The sequence below is a fragment of the Choloepus didactylus genome, chromosome 20 (genome assembly GCF_015220235.1).
Source record: "Choloepus didactylus isolate mChoDid1 chromosome 20, mChoDid1.pri, whole genome shotgun sequence".
Classification (NCBI taxonomy): Eukaryota; Metazoa; Chordata; class Mammalia; order Pilosa; family Megalonychidae; genus Choloepus; species Choloepus didactylus.
Window position 1 is genome coordinate 43,273,003 of NC_051326.1, and position 15,688 is coordinate 43,288,690.

Genomic DNA, 15,688 nt, shown 5'->3' on the forward strand with positions numbered 1-15,688 from the left:
TTTATTTCTAACACCTGAATTATTCTTTTCTTAATAAACTTACATACTTAAAATAGAAAAATCAATGGAAAGGGATCAGAAGTCATTAATTGAACTGCTGATTCTGCCCTTTTGACAAATCATTAGGACTACTTGAGTCCCAGTTTCCCCATCTATAAAATGAAGACAATTGCTATCTTAAAACCCCCCCAAAAGATTGTCATGATGATCATATTAGATAAAGTATGTTCTGGTGCATCAAACTGTGGAGTGAGATGAAGTGTAAGGAAGCTGAGTCAGTATCTGTTCACAAGGCTAGAAAATCTCCTCTACATGGCAGAACAACTCATTTTTAGCAAGCTATTCTCAAAATTCAGCTGCTAGCATATTGTGTAGATACTCAGTAATGTTTGAATAAATATTGATAAATGTCAGTGAGTGAATGAGACATTCGAAATGGTTGTTTGGGTTTGTTCCATGATACTACCACTTTCATGCAATCACCTCTTCCATTTGGTAATTCTGGTGGGTGGAGATTAGATAGCCATCCTCTGTGCTTGTCATACACCACTCCTCACCCTAGGCTGTCCTCTGCAAGCTTCCATTGCTGCACTTCACCTACTGTTCTGGCATGTTTTAGTTTGCTGGAGCTGCCTTAACAAACTATTATAAACTGAATGGCTTAAAACAAAAGAAATATATTTTCTGGAGGCTAAGAGTTTAAAATCAAGGTGAGCCATGCTCCTGCTGAAGTCTGGAAGGAAGAATCTGTTCCATGCCTGTCTCCTGACTCTAGTGGTGGCCAACAGTCCCAGGCATTTCTTGGTTATAGCATAACTCAGTTTTGTCTCCATCTTTATACTCTGTCTCTCTGTGTCTCCTTTCTCCTTCTGATGAGGACACCAGTCATATTGGATTAAGGGACCACTTTATTCCAGAATAACCTCATTTTAACTTGCCTATTTCCATCTACAACAACCCTACTTCCAACTAAATGCACATTCTGCATAACTGGGGACTATGACTTTAACATACCTTTTTGGGGGACAAATTCTATCTACAACATGGGGCCTATCTCCTACCCTAGATTATGAGATATTTGAGGTCAAGGACCAATTCTTACTCATTTCTCTACCTTTGCCACCAATACAAGTTGGGAACAGAGTAGAAACTGAATAAATGTTCATTGTACATAAATAAAGCTTTAAGACATGGACTCAAAAAAACAAGGTATTTTCTGTGTGTTATACTGAATCTTTCAAATGGCTGATGCTTGATTAACCTCTTGAAGTGAAAATATTGACTCTAAAATCTAATTAAAAAGCAATCCTAGGAAGCCAGGCTATAAGAAACAAGCTTTTTGTTTCCATTTCCAAATTTTATATGCCCATAATTTGATTCAAATTCTATTTTAAATGTCTGTTTTTTCACTCTAATAATTTAAAAATTACCCTACCCTCCCTATTAGACATGAACTGTATTTCAAAACCTGTTTAGTGGATTACAGTCAAGTTTTAAATTCTCAAATTCAATTATTAGAGACAGTTCTTTAATATTTGATCAAGTTTTGACAATTGTAAAACATGGTCACAGATTAAAACATACTCTCAAATATATCTCCATTCTCAGGTTTCATTAAAACATCATTCTATTATTTTCTATCTTGAATATTTTACCGTTCTTGTTATAGAGGCTTTCTTTACTAACAATGACATTGTCCATGAATTTTGCATTTTTATGATGTTGCAGTTGCCCTGCAAATGTGAATATTAATGTAAATATATTTAGTAGCATATCAGTATGAGACTACAGCTTCAAGTGCAGAATTGTAAAACACAAATTCCTCATTGTGTTTGTTGGAGGAAAGCTGACCCTAAAAAATTTATGCTTAAAGAATAATATTACTTTTATTTTATTTTATCTGAGTTCATTTTAACACTCCAAAGAATCCAGTGACGGTTTCCTTCCTGATTTAATGGTATCTTGGTATGGAAATTACCTCCTAGTGGCACCAAATATAGAAAATGTCACTCAACATGAATGCAAACGCATTTTTAAAAGTCCTGCAGTCTGTGGAATTCTATGAAGGACTCATATGCCCATTTTGGAGTCAGGGTCATGTCTTGACGGCTGGCTGTAACACCTACAGCATGCCCTCCCTTAGGCCCGTGCATGAGTCACTTACCTGTTACTGGAACATACAGTGCTGTTGCAATCCATTATAATGTGTGTCCTGCTGCATTATCTTGACAGCCTAAAGGCTCCTTTGCTTGACATTGCCGCAGTAATTATAGCTTTATTTTCAAACTTTCAGCAAGCAGCACTTAAAAAAATTACTTGGGATGACATCGTGAAACCCCTTTGTTGTTTATTGCTTGACAGCTAGAATCGATTTACTTGTATCCCTATCCAGAGTGCAGAGCTATTTCTGGGATTGATGTAATTACCAGATGGATATGTAGAAAACAAAAATTCAGTTGCGGTTTTTCTCTTCTAAAATTAAGTCGGATGGCTTGATCTTGAGTAAAAAAATCAAGGCCCGTATTTACCTAATCAAAATAAATGATGACTCAAATGGTTGATTTTCATTTGTTAAAAAATGAGCAATAGAAAATTAAGGGAAATTTTGCATTTTAGCATTTTAGCTTAAAGAGTAATTTTAGAATGAGTTGCTTTCATGTCTATTTAATGAAAGAGAATAATATAAGTGAAATATTTAGAGCAGGTACTGGCACCTAATAGGAACTCAAAAATCTGTATATTGTATGCATATTTGTCTTTGGATATAGTATGTAAATTTTACACTCATATTTATGGAAAACATTGAATGTTATACAGCATAAACAAATAAAAAATGCATTGTCTTAAACAGCACAAAAATTAATTTATTTCTGAAAACTGATGAAATGACATTATTTTAACGAATAATTTCTAAATTAAAACAAATATTACTATTTCTATAATAAAATATTCTCCTTGGTTATAGCAATTCCATAAAATTCCCTAATGAAAATAAATTAGTGTGTAGCTTGATTTGCTTCCTCCAGATTGGTTTTATAAGAACATATTAAGTAAAGCAGTCTAACTGAGTAGGTAATTTGCAAATCTTTATACGCAGGTAGAGCAGGGAAGCATTTACAAAGTTATAAGGAACCGTTGATATCCTTAACATTTTAGCAACAATCTTCCACAGTCACTGACATTCTTATTACATATATTCATTTACATTGGTGATTTGAAAAACTTCTGGTAAACATTCCCTCCTATGAAGGAATACATATTTTTTAATTGGCAAATAGATTTCAGCAGATCATTTGAAAATAAAATTATGGTGGTAATATAGTTGGCCTACAAGCAAACTAGATAAATGGGATCTTTTTTTTGCTCCCATTTGGAGAGTTGACATCCCAAGCCATATTTGAAAGAGATTGACTGGCAATATACTCAACCTTCTGATTTTAAAAGTGAAGATATTGAGGCCATATATTTGAACTAATTTGCCTAAATCACCTAACCTATGAATGATGGAATGGGAACTAAAACCCAAATGGTGCGATTTACAGTTCAGCTCTCTTTCTCATAAGCTATGAAACACTTCTTTAAATCAAAATCATTCAACAAAATTAAACAAAGGAATGAATTCATTCAGACTGGGTATGCAAATTATGTTCTAGGTAGTCGATTTCTTTTCTTCAGCCTTAAAGCAGCCTTCTTATTTTAAACCACTTTCCAAAAACAGCTCACAGACAAGATCATTATTAATTTATATATAGTTCTGACCTTTTTCACAGGGTACAATTCCAATAAGGCTATGTGTATAAATATTTGCATTGTCTGTCAAACTTCATTTTACAAGAAACCCATTTCCTCCCTGACCTGCCTTCACACTGCCCAACTGATGCCTCTTTAATTTTTGCCCTATGAAATTACTCCAGACACTGTTAGACTGCGCCTTAGTTGGATCATCTCCATCTCTGAGGAGTAGGGTATAAAGATTTGGACATGACCAACAGGAAAACTATCAAAACAATTCCTGAAAATAACAACTAGAATAAAAAGATAAGCGCATGAGAAATGCTATAACAATGAGCCCATGATTAGAAGAATGAAGGATAAGCATAAATACTCTATTTAAATCCTCAAATATACAAAATGGAGAAATCTGGATTTAAATGCAATAGAAATAATAGTTACAGGAAAACTACTGTTTTTTTTAGTTTATTTCAAGTTCAATAGGAATAAATCTCTTGAAACAGCTTCTAAAATTTATTCAATGAAAGTATAGAATGCTACTGTTTTAGAATACTGGTTTCAGACTTGACATCTAGTAATGGATAGTGCCAAATTTAAGCTATACCCTCAGAAAGAATTTAGCTGTGACTTCTGTGGTGGTTTCAAGCTGTATATGCCCCGGAAAAACAGATCCTTAAACCTAGCCTATTCTCGTGGGTGTGAACCCATTGTAAGAAGGGATTTTTGATGAGGTTACTTCAGTATGGGTCTTAATCCTATTACTACAGTCCTTGTTCTAGTTTGCTAATGATGCGGAATGCTTAACACCGGAGATGGATTGGCTTTTATAAAAAGGGGGTTTATTTGGCTACACAGTTACAGTCTTAAGGCCATAAAGTGTCCAAGGTAACACATCAGTAATCTTCACTGGAGGATGGTCAATGGCGTCCGGAAAACCTCTGGTAGCTGGGAAGGCACGTGGCTGGCATCTGCTCCAAAGTTCTGGTTTCAAAATGGCTTTCTCCCAGGATGTTCCTCTCTAGCAAGCTTGCTCCTCTTCAAACGTCACTCACAGCTGCACTGAGTTCCTTCTCTTTGAGTCAGCTCATTTATATGGCTCCACTGATCAAGGGCCACCCTGAATGGGTGGGGCCATGCCTCCATGGGAATATCCCATCAGAGTCATCACCTACAGCTGGGTGGGGCACAGTCCAAGCAAATCTAATCAGCACCAAAACATCTGCCCCACAAGACTACATCAAAGATAATGGCATTTGGGGGACACAATACATACAAACTGGCACAGTCCTTTATAAGCAGAAGGGAATTCAGAGAGAGAGAAAAAAAGAAAGAGAGTGTGTGTGTGTCAGAGGGGGAGCAGTCAGAAGCTGGACATCCAAGAAACCCAACGGAGAAGAAAGAGACCAGGAGACACCACCATGTGCCTTGCCATGTGACAAGCTAAGGACCGAGAATCCACAGCAGCCAGCCCAGAACTCCAGTCTTCAGGGAGAAAGCATTGCCTTGATGATGCCTTGATTTGGATATCCTCTTAGCCTCAAAGCTGAACCATTGCATGGTATTTGCTTGAGCAGCCTAGGAAACCAAAAACACCTTCTATATTCTATTCATATCTTTCTAGAGATGGTTGATGGAATCAGGGATCTTTAGTACAGAGGTGTAGCCTGCTGCTTTTCAAATATTAACTTGCATCGCAATCACCTGGAGGTGTATAGAAACACAGATTGGTGGATCTTACCCCCAGAATTCACATGCAATAGATCTGAGGTGAGGTCTGAAAATCTGCAATCCTAATAGCTCTCAGGGACCGTTGATGCTACTAGTCCAAAGACTACACTTTAAGTCACATTGCTGGCCTTGAAATGAAGGTGAATGCATCTAAGGGGTGGAGAAAAACATTACAATCTTTTTATACTATTAGCTCATTTTAAAAAAAAATTGCACAGGCTTTAAAATGTATACTATATTCATAGCATAGTTTCAGACATATATTTATAAATTTAAAAAAATGGCTGGACTCAAATTATTATGATATGGTGGTGGATTTTTGCTCCAATTCCACAAACTACACTGACCAGGGAAGGCCTTATATGACTCACTACAAAACTCACAGGGTTTGTAGAGTCTAAGCAGATGTACGGAAAAGTAGCAGTCATAAAAAGGAGAGAGAGCTAATGAACTGTGGTCAAAGTACGATGTCTCCACTGACACCTGTAAAAGTCTTATGGAACATCTTTTCAAGTTTCCTATATTTACTCTGAGTAATAGTAAATTGTCAATCCTTCTTTTATGTAAAAATCGTTTTCCATGAAAAAGAGGCTAATTCAGCTTGCAAATCCTATGTTCTCATAAGTGCCTCTCTTTAGACAACCATTTTGGTATACAGCAGGATTGCTTTATGAGTACTTAGCTTTTCATTATACCAAATAATAAAAAGATGTGTATTTAGCAAGAATATTTTTAGTGAAACTAATGATTTATTTTATTTTACTCTTTTACTACATGTACATGGTGGTAAAGAATACAATGATTATGAGTACGGGTTGGTACTGATGCCTTGGCTTATCCTAGGGACCAGCTTTGCTTTGGAATCATCAGTGTTATGGTCAGCACAAAAAAGAAAGCAAATAGTATCTTAGTATTATCTTAGCATCTTAGTATTATTATTAAAATAGTTTTCACCATGAAAGCATCTTGGACACAACCGGCATCTCCTTTAAAGAATGCAAACATATCTAGAGACATTACTGTAATTTTCTGCAAAAAAAACTCAAATCTTTGAAAAAGTCTTGCAATCTTATTCCATCTTCTGTATTTATATGTGTTTTATATTCTTGTTAAGAGAGGAGGTATGAAGTAACTTAAAATTAAATGTACATTCATATCAAGTGAACTAATACTTCTCCTTTTTTAAATTCTTGGTGGAATTTGTTTTGAATTTCAAAACTAAAGATTAATATTTTGATAATTCCTCTAATTTTTTTGTTGGTCTATTAGTGTGTCCAAGTGGTGATTAACAGTGGGCTATTGGCTAAAAGTGACCTTCAGGTCAGGGTTATTATCCGTACTTAGTGTACACCAATACAACAGAAAGAAAAACTCATTTCCTTTGAAAGTCTGTATGCAATTATTTGTTATTGACTCTGCTAATTACCTCATCATGGATTAACAGGGTAGAGGGAGAGATTGCTGTTTGGTTATCAGCTAGATCCCCAAGATAGTGATTACCACTATTTTGCTGAATCTGAGGTGTAAAGTAAATATCAAATGTTATTTCTTTACTTTTTATCTTCCACTAGGGTTGCGATTTTTTGGTTACTGAATTTACTTAATGAGGGGTATTACACAACAACACAGAAAGTGAGTTTAGCATGTATTCAATAATCCTTGGGCACAATCTCAATAAAAATAAAATCTGCTACCAGGTGACTGGTAATATAGGTGTACTTGGAAACAGACTTCTTTGTAAATAAAAACAACAAAAAAAGATAAATCTGGAGATGTAAGATACAACACATTCCACATATAAATCATATTTATTACATTATATAAAATCAACAGATGATTTTCAATATGGCTTTCATTCCATGATACCAATAATTCAATCCTTAAAATTTTATATTGGTTTCCCTGGATCTTAGGACTCTTATTTCAGATTATTTTAATTCACCCTTAAAGAAAACAAAAATGAGAGTTTTGTAGAAAAGTATGTTGTATGTTGATCCCCACTCTTATGAATCTAATTAATTCTTCCTCTCCATTATTTGGATGTCTCCACTTGCATTCAGCTGTGCTCAATTTTTGCCATTACACTCAGACTTCTGTACTGCCTTGTCCAGACTGAACTACCAGGACTCCACAAGCCCAAAGTCAGCTTTCTTCCCCCATCCAGAGGACCACTGCTGCCTCAATTCTCTGTAAGTTTAGTAGGTTAATAGTTTTCCCATGATATTATTTTTGGATATGAAATCCAAAACCAAAACGACCCTGTGAAATAATTGTAATAACAATTTCACTAGCACCATCAGTCACTTTTCAATGGTTTGATTTCCTAAAATTAATCAATAGTTTGCTGAGGGCATAGCTGCTTATATTGTAAAGCTGGGCCAGCTGTCAAAAAAACACAATTCAAGAATTGCTTAGATGACATGTTGTAGGATTGCTTTGTTTGCAGAGATTACAACAAAGTCCTTCAAACATAACTAAGCCAAATTTCATAGTGAAAATAGCTTAATAAAAATGCACTGGCTACTAAGAATGCATCCCTCTATGTCACATTTCAAATGTGTCCTCTAACACTTGCAGTTTGGTGCCAGGTTGCTTTGTGAGCTGTGGATGCCAGACAATGGCATTTCTGGCAAAGAACCTGCATTTGTCTCAGCTTTACCTGGAGCCAGTTCACCAAGTTGGCTCATTTTGATCTTGGGGTTACATAAAAACCCTTAGGTTGTTTTTCATAGAAATAACCATATTGCCATGCTACCCCTTCATTTAGAAATTTATTTTGGTTTGTTTTCACATAAGTATAAGAGTTTGTATTTATTCCTATGGAATAATACCATTGTGTTTTGAATCATTGGTTTCAGCCTGCTGGACTCTGAATCATAGTTCCATCATTGAATATATTCATTAGTATCATCATGCAATTAATTGACCATGAATTATTTGAAACTAAAAAGGTAGAGAACATTACTTATGTTTGCATCACAAATGGATAGTGCCTGTTGGAAAGTAAATGAAAACTCTGATTCACATAGTTCTAAATATGCTCACATGCTTACTGGCAATAAATATGTGCAATTAGTGCATACTGTCACATAAATAAATTAATTGAACAGGATTGGTTTTGCCAGTCTCTTGTCAACCTTGTGCCATGGAAGAAAATAAAGAGGTTAGGGAAAATCGAAATGAAAAATGTGTGCATATTTTCTAATTTCCTTTTCTTTATTCAGCTGATAGTCCTTTGAGAATTATATTCTACTAACCAGAGCTAGGATCATCTTTGAATATTCTACATTCAATGGCCAAAATGTAAAATATACTTGGATACTAATTTCAGGATCACAACATGGTTTCTAGTTTCAGAGATGCCATAATGTCATTTTATCCTCTAAAGCCAGTTAGCTGCCATGAACCTTCAGGCCCCTGGTAATTATTTGTTCAGGTGCCAAAATGAACCAACACCTGTGAAATTTGGCTATGTGCTCTTTGTCAACAACAACAACAAATGTACGTTCCATAAGTTCTTTATTGACACTTGATGCCAAAGTTACATATATGCTAATACTCACATCTGCAGTTTAAATTTGGCTCTCAGAAACTTTGTATTCTGTGAAATTGTGCTTGTCATGTCAAAATCTCTCCTTTCTGCCCAACTGAATTTAATGGCAAACACAAACCATGTCATAACAAATAGAATTTCATCTTTATCTGATTATGGAAACAGTTCCCATCCCCCCAAAGATATAATCAGTAGAATAATTAAACAAGCTACTTGATCTAGATCACAAAATATTTTGTTTCCAGTTTATTCTTTTTTAAAAATTTCATCTTATTAAAATTTTATCTCATTTATTACAGGACATAAAGCATTTTCCAGATTCTGAAAAATGATTTTTCTTTGCTATCAATTATAATTCACTAGAATTATGAGCACTTAAAAATCAATCCATATGTCTTTTGTCTATTCTATAGCCATTCAAGTTTAATATATTTTAATATGAAAATCATGAAGTGACATTAAGGTGAAAGCTGTAACTCATTGACTCATTTCCCTTTGATTCTTTCCAATTTTGCAAGATTTTATTCCATTCAATAAATATTTAATGAAGTTCTCTTTAGTAAAGCTCTATTCAGTACCAGAGACACAAATGAATAAGATGGATTCTTGGCTTTAGAAGGAAAGTCAGTATGACCCAGGACTTCCAACTCTCATAATTGCAAGTTGTTTAATTTAGACCATTGCTCCTGCTGAGGAAAGCTAGAATAACTGCAAAAATATTTTTTAAAATCTGCTTTAATAAAAAAATTATAAAAATTAAAAAAAAAAATCTGCCTTAAGCCATCAGAGTTAACCAGATAGGAAAGAATTACAAATCTAATTTCCAGGACAGGATGTAGGACAAGAGACAGGAGCCCAGTAATTGTGGCCACTTTTACACTGGAGCTGTATGCCAGTCTCAGAGAGGGAAACGGAGAGGTTGAGGGACACTTTTGAAAAAATCAAGGGAGTAGGGATACAGGTATCAGAGCCTATGTCAAAGGTGAACTCTTCTCAAACCAGATTGGAGCCCAAAAGAGCTGGATTCTAGGTGTAAAAGTGGATTGGAAAGAAACATGTATTTTTCAGGCATTACAGTTCAGCATTAAAACATCTCACACTTTGCATTTGATTGATTTGATCCCAAATAACTCCTTCTAAGGACCTGACAGAAGCAAATATAAAGGCTATTTGAAGGAAAATAGCATCCTAGTCTCTTGTTTGTTTATAACATCAACTTTGCATATGAAATGTCCATTATATAATAAAACTAAGGATACATATAAGATAAAACAAAATGAATGCAATGATTGAATGAATGGTTAGAAACAATAGATTATATGAACAGACCTATACAAGTTCTTGTTACTGGAATAATCAGATACAGACTAAAAAAAATGAGGCCACTATATTTAATAATTCCAAGGAGAAAACAGAGAAGACTAAAATTTGGCAGAGAGTTAGACACTATAAAAATGAACTAATGAGGGCATACAATTAACAATGTAATAGCTAAAACCAATAACTTAATGGGTATGTTTAATAACTGATTAGTCACAGCTGAAGAAACAATTTACAAACTGGAAAAAGAGTTCAGAGGAAAATATCCGAGAATAATAAAGGGAAGATAAAAGGATGTAAAATAGAAAAGAGAGGACAAGACATTTAGAAGATAGGGTCAAACATTTTTATATATATTTAAAGGGTTTCTCAGAAGGGGTGGAGAAAAAAAGCAAGGGAGGAGTAATATTTTTAAAGACAATGCTTCCTAAAATTACAAAACCCCAGACCAACCTAATTGAAGGAGAATTACATATATATATATATATTCCAAAAGAAGGAAAGGAGAGAAACCGGGACATAAGGACCTAAGGAACATAATGATCCAGAATAAAAAGAAATCACCCTGTAAGATGGCAATTTCAGTCCCACAAACTGTATATCAGCAATTGGACTAAATCCAAATTGACTAAATTATTCAATTAAAAAAGCTTTCCAACAAGATTTATATATGTGTATATATATATCTATATTTGTCACTAACAAAATATACACACTAATTTAAATAATACAGAAAACCTTACCTTAAAAGAATAGAAAAATTTGTACTTTTCACAAACTGACCAAAAGATACTGGGCAGTGTGTCATAAAGTAAACTTTAAGGTAGAGAACATAATTTCAATAAATATGGAAAGTTTGTAATGACAAATTTTTCCATTTACTTGTAAAATATAAAAATTATAAATTTAGATGCATCCAGTAATATGGTCATGAAAAATATATAGCAAAATCTGACTAACTTCAATAACAATCATGTCTATTATCATAGTGAAGATTGGGAAATTTAACCCAACACTTCCAGTAACAGAATAGGCAGAAGAAAATATAGTAAATAAGAAATTGGAGATTTGAACACTTCTAGCAGCCAATCTAATGGAGATTTATAGAACATCATGACTAACAAGTGCTGACCACATATTATTTTCAAGCATACATAAAACATGTAAATGAAGTAACAAAGCCTGGATCATAAATTTTAATGAATTGAAATCATATAAAGTAAATATTCCTTGTCTACAATGCAATAAAACTTGTGTCCTGACCACAGTGCAATGAAGCTAGTATCTCTTTGCCCAAATTTCCTAAAAATCAGAGCTAGAGGCAATGATCAAGTAACTTATTCTTAGACAGGAAATGCATTCATGGTCATGAGACAGAAATCAATGGAAAACAATGAAGGGTAGAATGTTCCTGTGCAGGCCACTATACTTTATGAAAAGCTTCAGAAAGAAACATCGTGTCACTCCACAAGGATAACTGCTCTGGAACAAGAGACATCTCTAAAGGGCTCTCAGAACAATCCATGGAAAAGAAGAAAGGAAAAGGTTTGTATCTTCCTGGCTCCCTGTGTTTACTGTTTCTTACTGTTGACATTACATATAATACCACAAATATTCATATGTTCATATGTTGACTCCCACCCTTTTCAAGTTATATTATTTCTCCCCTTCACTGTCTACTTGGGTTTTCAGAGCCCATATCTTGCTTTGTTACATTTTATGCAAGTCCAAAGATGGTTAGAGGAACTGGAAACTGCACAGTCTGGCTACACAGTGGCAGTAAAGAGGGAAGACCCCAAACTCCCCAGGTCGAGTGTCTGGTCAACCACAGCAGAGAGATTTTGAGAATCTGAACAGCATCAGTCAGCTATGAAGGTTGCTAAGGCCAAATAAGCATGAAGAGACAATGGAAAGAAAATCTGAAGAGATATGTAAAAGGTGCCAGGTGGAGAGAAAAATAAATAACAAAAAGAAAACTAAGAAATCCAAAAGTAGTTGAAAATAAAGAATGCACTTTTAAATAATTCATACATCAAAGAAGAAATTTTAAGGAAAATGAGAAAATATTTTTAACTAAATGATAATGAAAATAAGAAATATCTAAACTTGTTAAGATATAAGCTTGAAATTCCTATGTTAGAAAAATTAAAAGTTACAAAATCAGTACACTGCACATCTATTTCAAGATGAGAAAGGAAAAGAAGAGCAAATTAAGTTTCTTGAAATACAACTTAGCCCCAGGGAGGCTAAACAAATGAAAAAAGTTGACCCTTTGAAAGGACTGGCATTGCTACTTCATTGAGCCTAAGATTCAATAATCATTCTGGCAAACTATTAGGTCCAGCTCCAATTCTGTATCACAACCAAGTGCTCCATGTCAAAGATTTTTTTTCCTACAGCCTCACATTCCCAGTCCTCAGTCTGGAATCTTCAAAATCCACTCCAACATATTTTCCTATAGGTTTTTGCTGATACTTATTAGTCGGATCATACAAATCCTTTGATGGGTAGGCTATTTTTTTCAAGCACAGGTTTTGTAAACCTTCAGTCCTACAAACTTAGACTTAACCAACTAGAGACAATGAAAAGTGATGAAGTTGGGTCCTGAAGAGGACAAACATCATCTGATGAGGCACTTACATCATATAGATCTGTATGTGGTCACCAGGCAAGAAGATAGTCTCCTCTTGCAATAGGGCAAGAGGTTGCTTCTGTCATTAAGGAAGGATCAAGGAGAATTGGAGGATGAAGATTACTGGGTTTACTATCCCACATTCCCTTATCCCAAGTCTCAGAGTACCAGTCTTTCCTTTTCTTTGTTCTGATTTTGATGCAAGAGTTCTAGTCAGGTTGTTAAATTAGTCTTCTTTGCAATGCTGCAACCCTTAAAACAAGATCATGGACTTCACTTTCAAAGTCTGCTCTATAATAAGAGATAAATTCTTTAAACTTTCCATAGAGGATTTCTGGCTTTCACTGCATATCTATCATTTTACTTTAGCAATTTTCTAAGTATTTCTGTATTGGTTAAATGTCACACATTTGCTTTTTCTCCCAATGCTTTGTCATTTACCTGCACTTCATTTCAGTTAACCATAGGTAAATTTTAAGAAATTCCAAATCTGCTGCATGGAAAGGGTTACTTCTACCACTCTTAGTGCCAGGGATTGGCTCCCTATAACTTTTATACAGGTAACAATTCAGTTCAACAATATGATTCTAATACCTGTTAACTAAAGTCATTTTTTATATAACTGGTATTAGCCAGAGACCTCTAAAAAGAAAAGTCTGAGGAAACAATTAAAGTGCTGACTTTTATTTGGAAGATATAATCACAAGGATTTTGTGATGTTCAGGAAACAAAGGATTGAAGGATGCAATGCAATAAAATATGTTAATCTGCTAATCACTGCTTTTTACTGAGGCCTGAAGAGATACAGCAGGTCATGTTGACAGGCATTCTTGCTCTACACATAGGACTTCTTGAAAGGTGCAAAGAAAAAGGAAGAGAGAGGGTGGGAAAATTCATCTTCTTGCTCCTTTGTGGCTTTTATTCCACATTTGTCAAGCTGCCCAGTGTCAAGGAGGTCACTTCGGACAACAAGCTGAAATGAAAGTAATATTCAAGCCTTTATTCCCTCACTGCAATCATGCAGGCAAGAAGCAAAGTTAAAGAAAGTGCCATCTCTCCAATGTTCCATTTTTCTCCACATAACTGCACCCACTGAGGGTCAGATGAATCCCCACAAATGGGAGGACCATCTCTTTGCCTATGAATTCCCAACAAAAGGCTCATTCCATTTTTATGGACCCATGTGGGCCAGGGGAGGAAGAGAAAGGAGGTTTAGGAGTGGAAAAGTCCGGAGTCAGAGTGGAGAAAAGTGTACTCACAAGGCCCCGGATAAAGAGTTCTCAGAGGAGGCATCTGAAAAGAACCTCAACTGAGGCCTCTGAATGGTCATGCCTGGGTCAAGAACAGGGAACAAGGGTATCCCAACCCAACTTTTGCTGAGGAGAAGCTCAGCCCTGCCAGTTCATGAAGCTCCAGCACACAAACATCTTTGTTTCTACCCCAGTCTCCTGGTGGAGAGGGTCATACCCTCACCCAGTGAGTTTCTCGTTCAAAGGCCTGCCTCCCTCTCTTTCCCCAGGGCCCAGCCTCCACCCAGGTTGTTCCCTGGCAGTCAAAGGCCCTTCAGATTGGAGTTACCCTTCATTGCAGCACCCGTCTCAGGCAGAAATTGGGTCAGGTGCTTCTCAAACAGACAACAGAAGGGGAAGAAAATCTCTGCCAAGAGAAATTAGAGTAAATTCTGATGGCTGCACTAGGAATGGTGCTGCCCCACATTCCTCTAGTAGTTTGACCAAGTAGGGAGTGTGAACACTTTACAGGGGCCCAGAAAGACCTTAAACAAGATTGGCATTAAATCAGGATTCAAACCAGAATTTGAGCCTAGAGACTACTATAGAGAGGTTCTGTGTATCACAAATTCTCCATTTACTTCATTGTTTCCCTCTCTATCCACTTGGCTCCATTTATGCCAAGGTTGGGATCAGAGATAAGTCTATGAGGGGAGCCTGATGCAGAACATTTATCCCTTTCCAACACCTTCATTTCTGTCAGCCCCTGGAAGGAATGAAATACTTCTGGATGAGACACTCAAAGTGAGTACTTTTCCATGTTTAGTAGAGGAGGAGTTGAGTTTGGGGCCTTTCAGAAGGAAGATCCTACTGGTTCTATATCCATTTCATAGATGAGGACACAAGGCCAAGAAAGGAACAAAGGTTTGCTCAATTTGCACACAGTGAAACAGTGGCAGAGCCATGATGAGAACCCAGGAATACTCTTGATTCTGGAAGGGGGCCCACCTTGAGGAGACAAGTTCTGTAGTACAAAGAGCACCTTGCTCTGATAGTCAGCCAGATTTGTATTGTGATAGCTCAACCTTTTCAGGGCTAGACTGTACTTTGATGGAAGGCAGAGAAAATGGGTCATGGGCATTAGCTTACACAGAAAACAATACAAGCTTCCCACCTACCCTTCCCCTTTATAACTCTTGCTGGGTCCTACATTTGAGTATCTGCAGCACAAACCCAAAATCCTGGAGAGGAAAAAAAAGGTGGTGCTATCCAAGAACAGCTACTTCAGAGAACCTGAGGCCTTCACAACAGAGCAGAGCAGTGGGGTTGGCTGGGCTCCCTATAAAATCCCCATCTCCAACTGCTCTAGGGAGTTTTCCGGAAATAGTAGGAAGAGAACTTTCCATCTGGCTACCTCTATCTCACTCCCATAGCAGGTCCCATCCTGTCCTTAAGGAATTCACTAATAAATCATTTATGCATCTAAAAATGCAT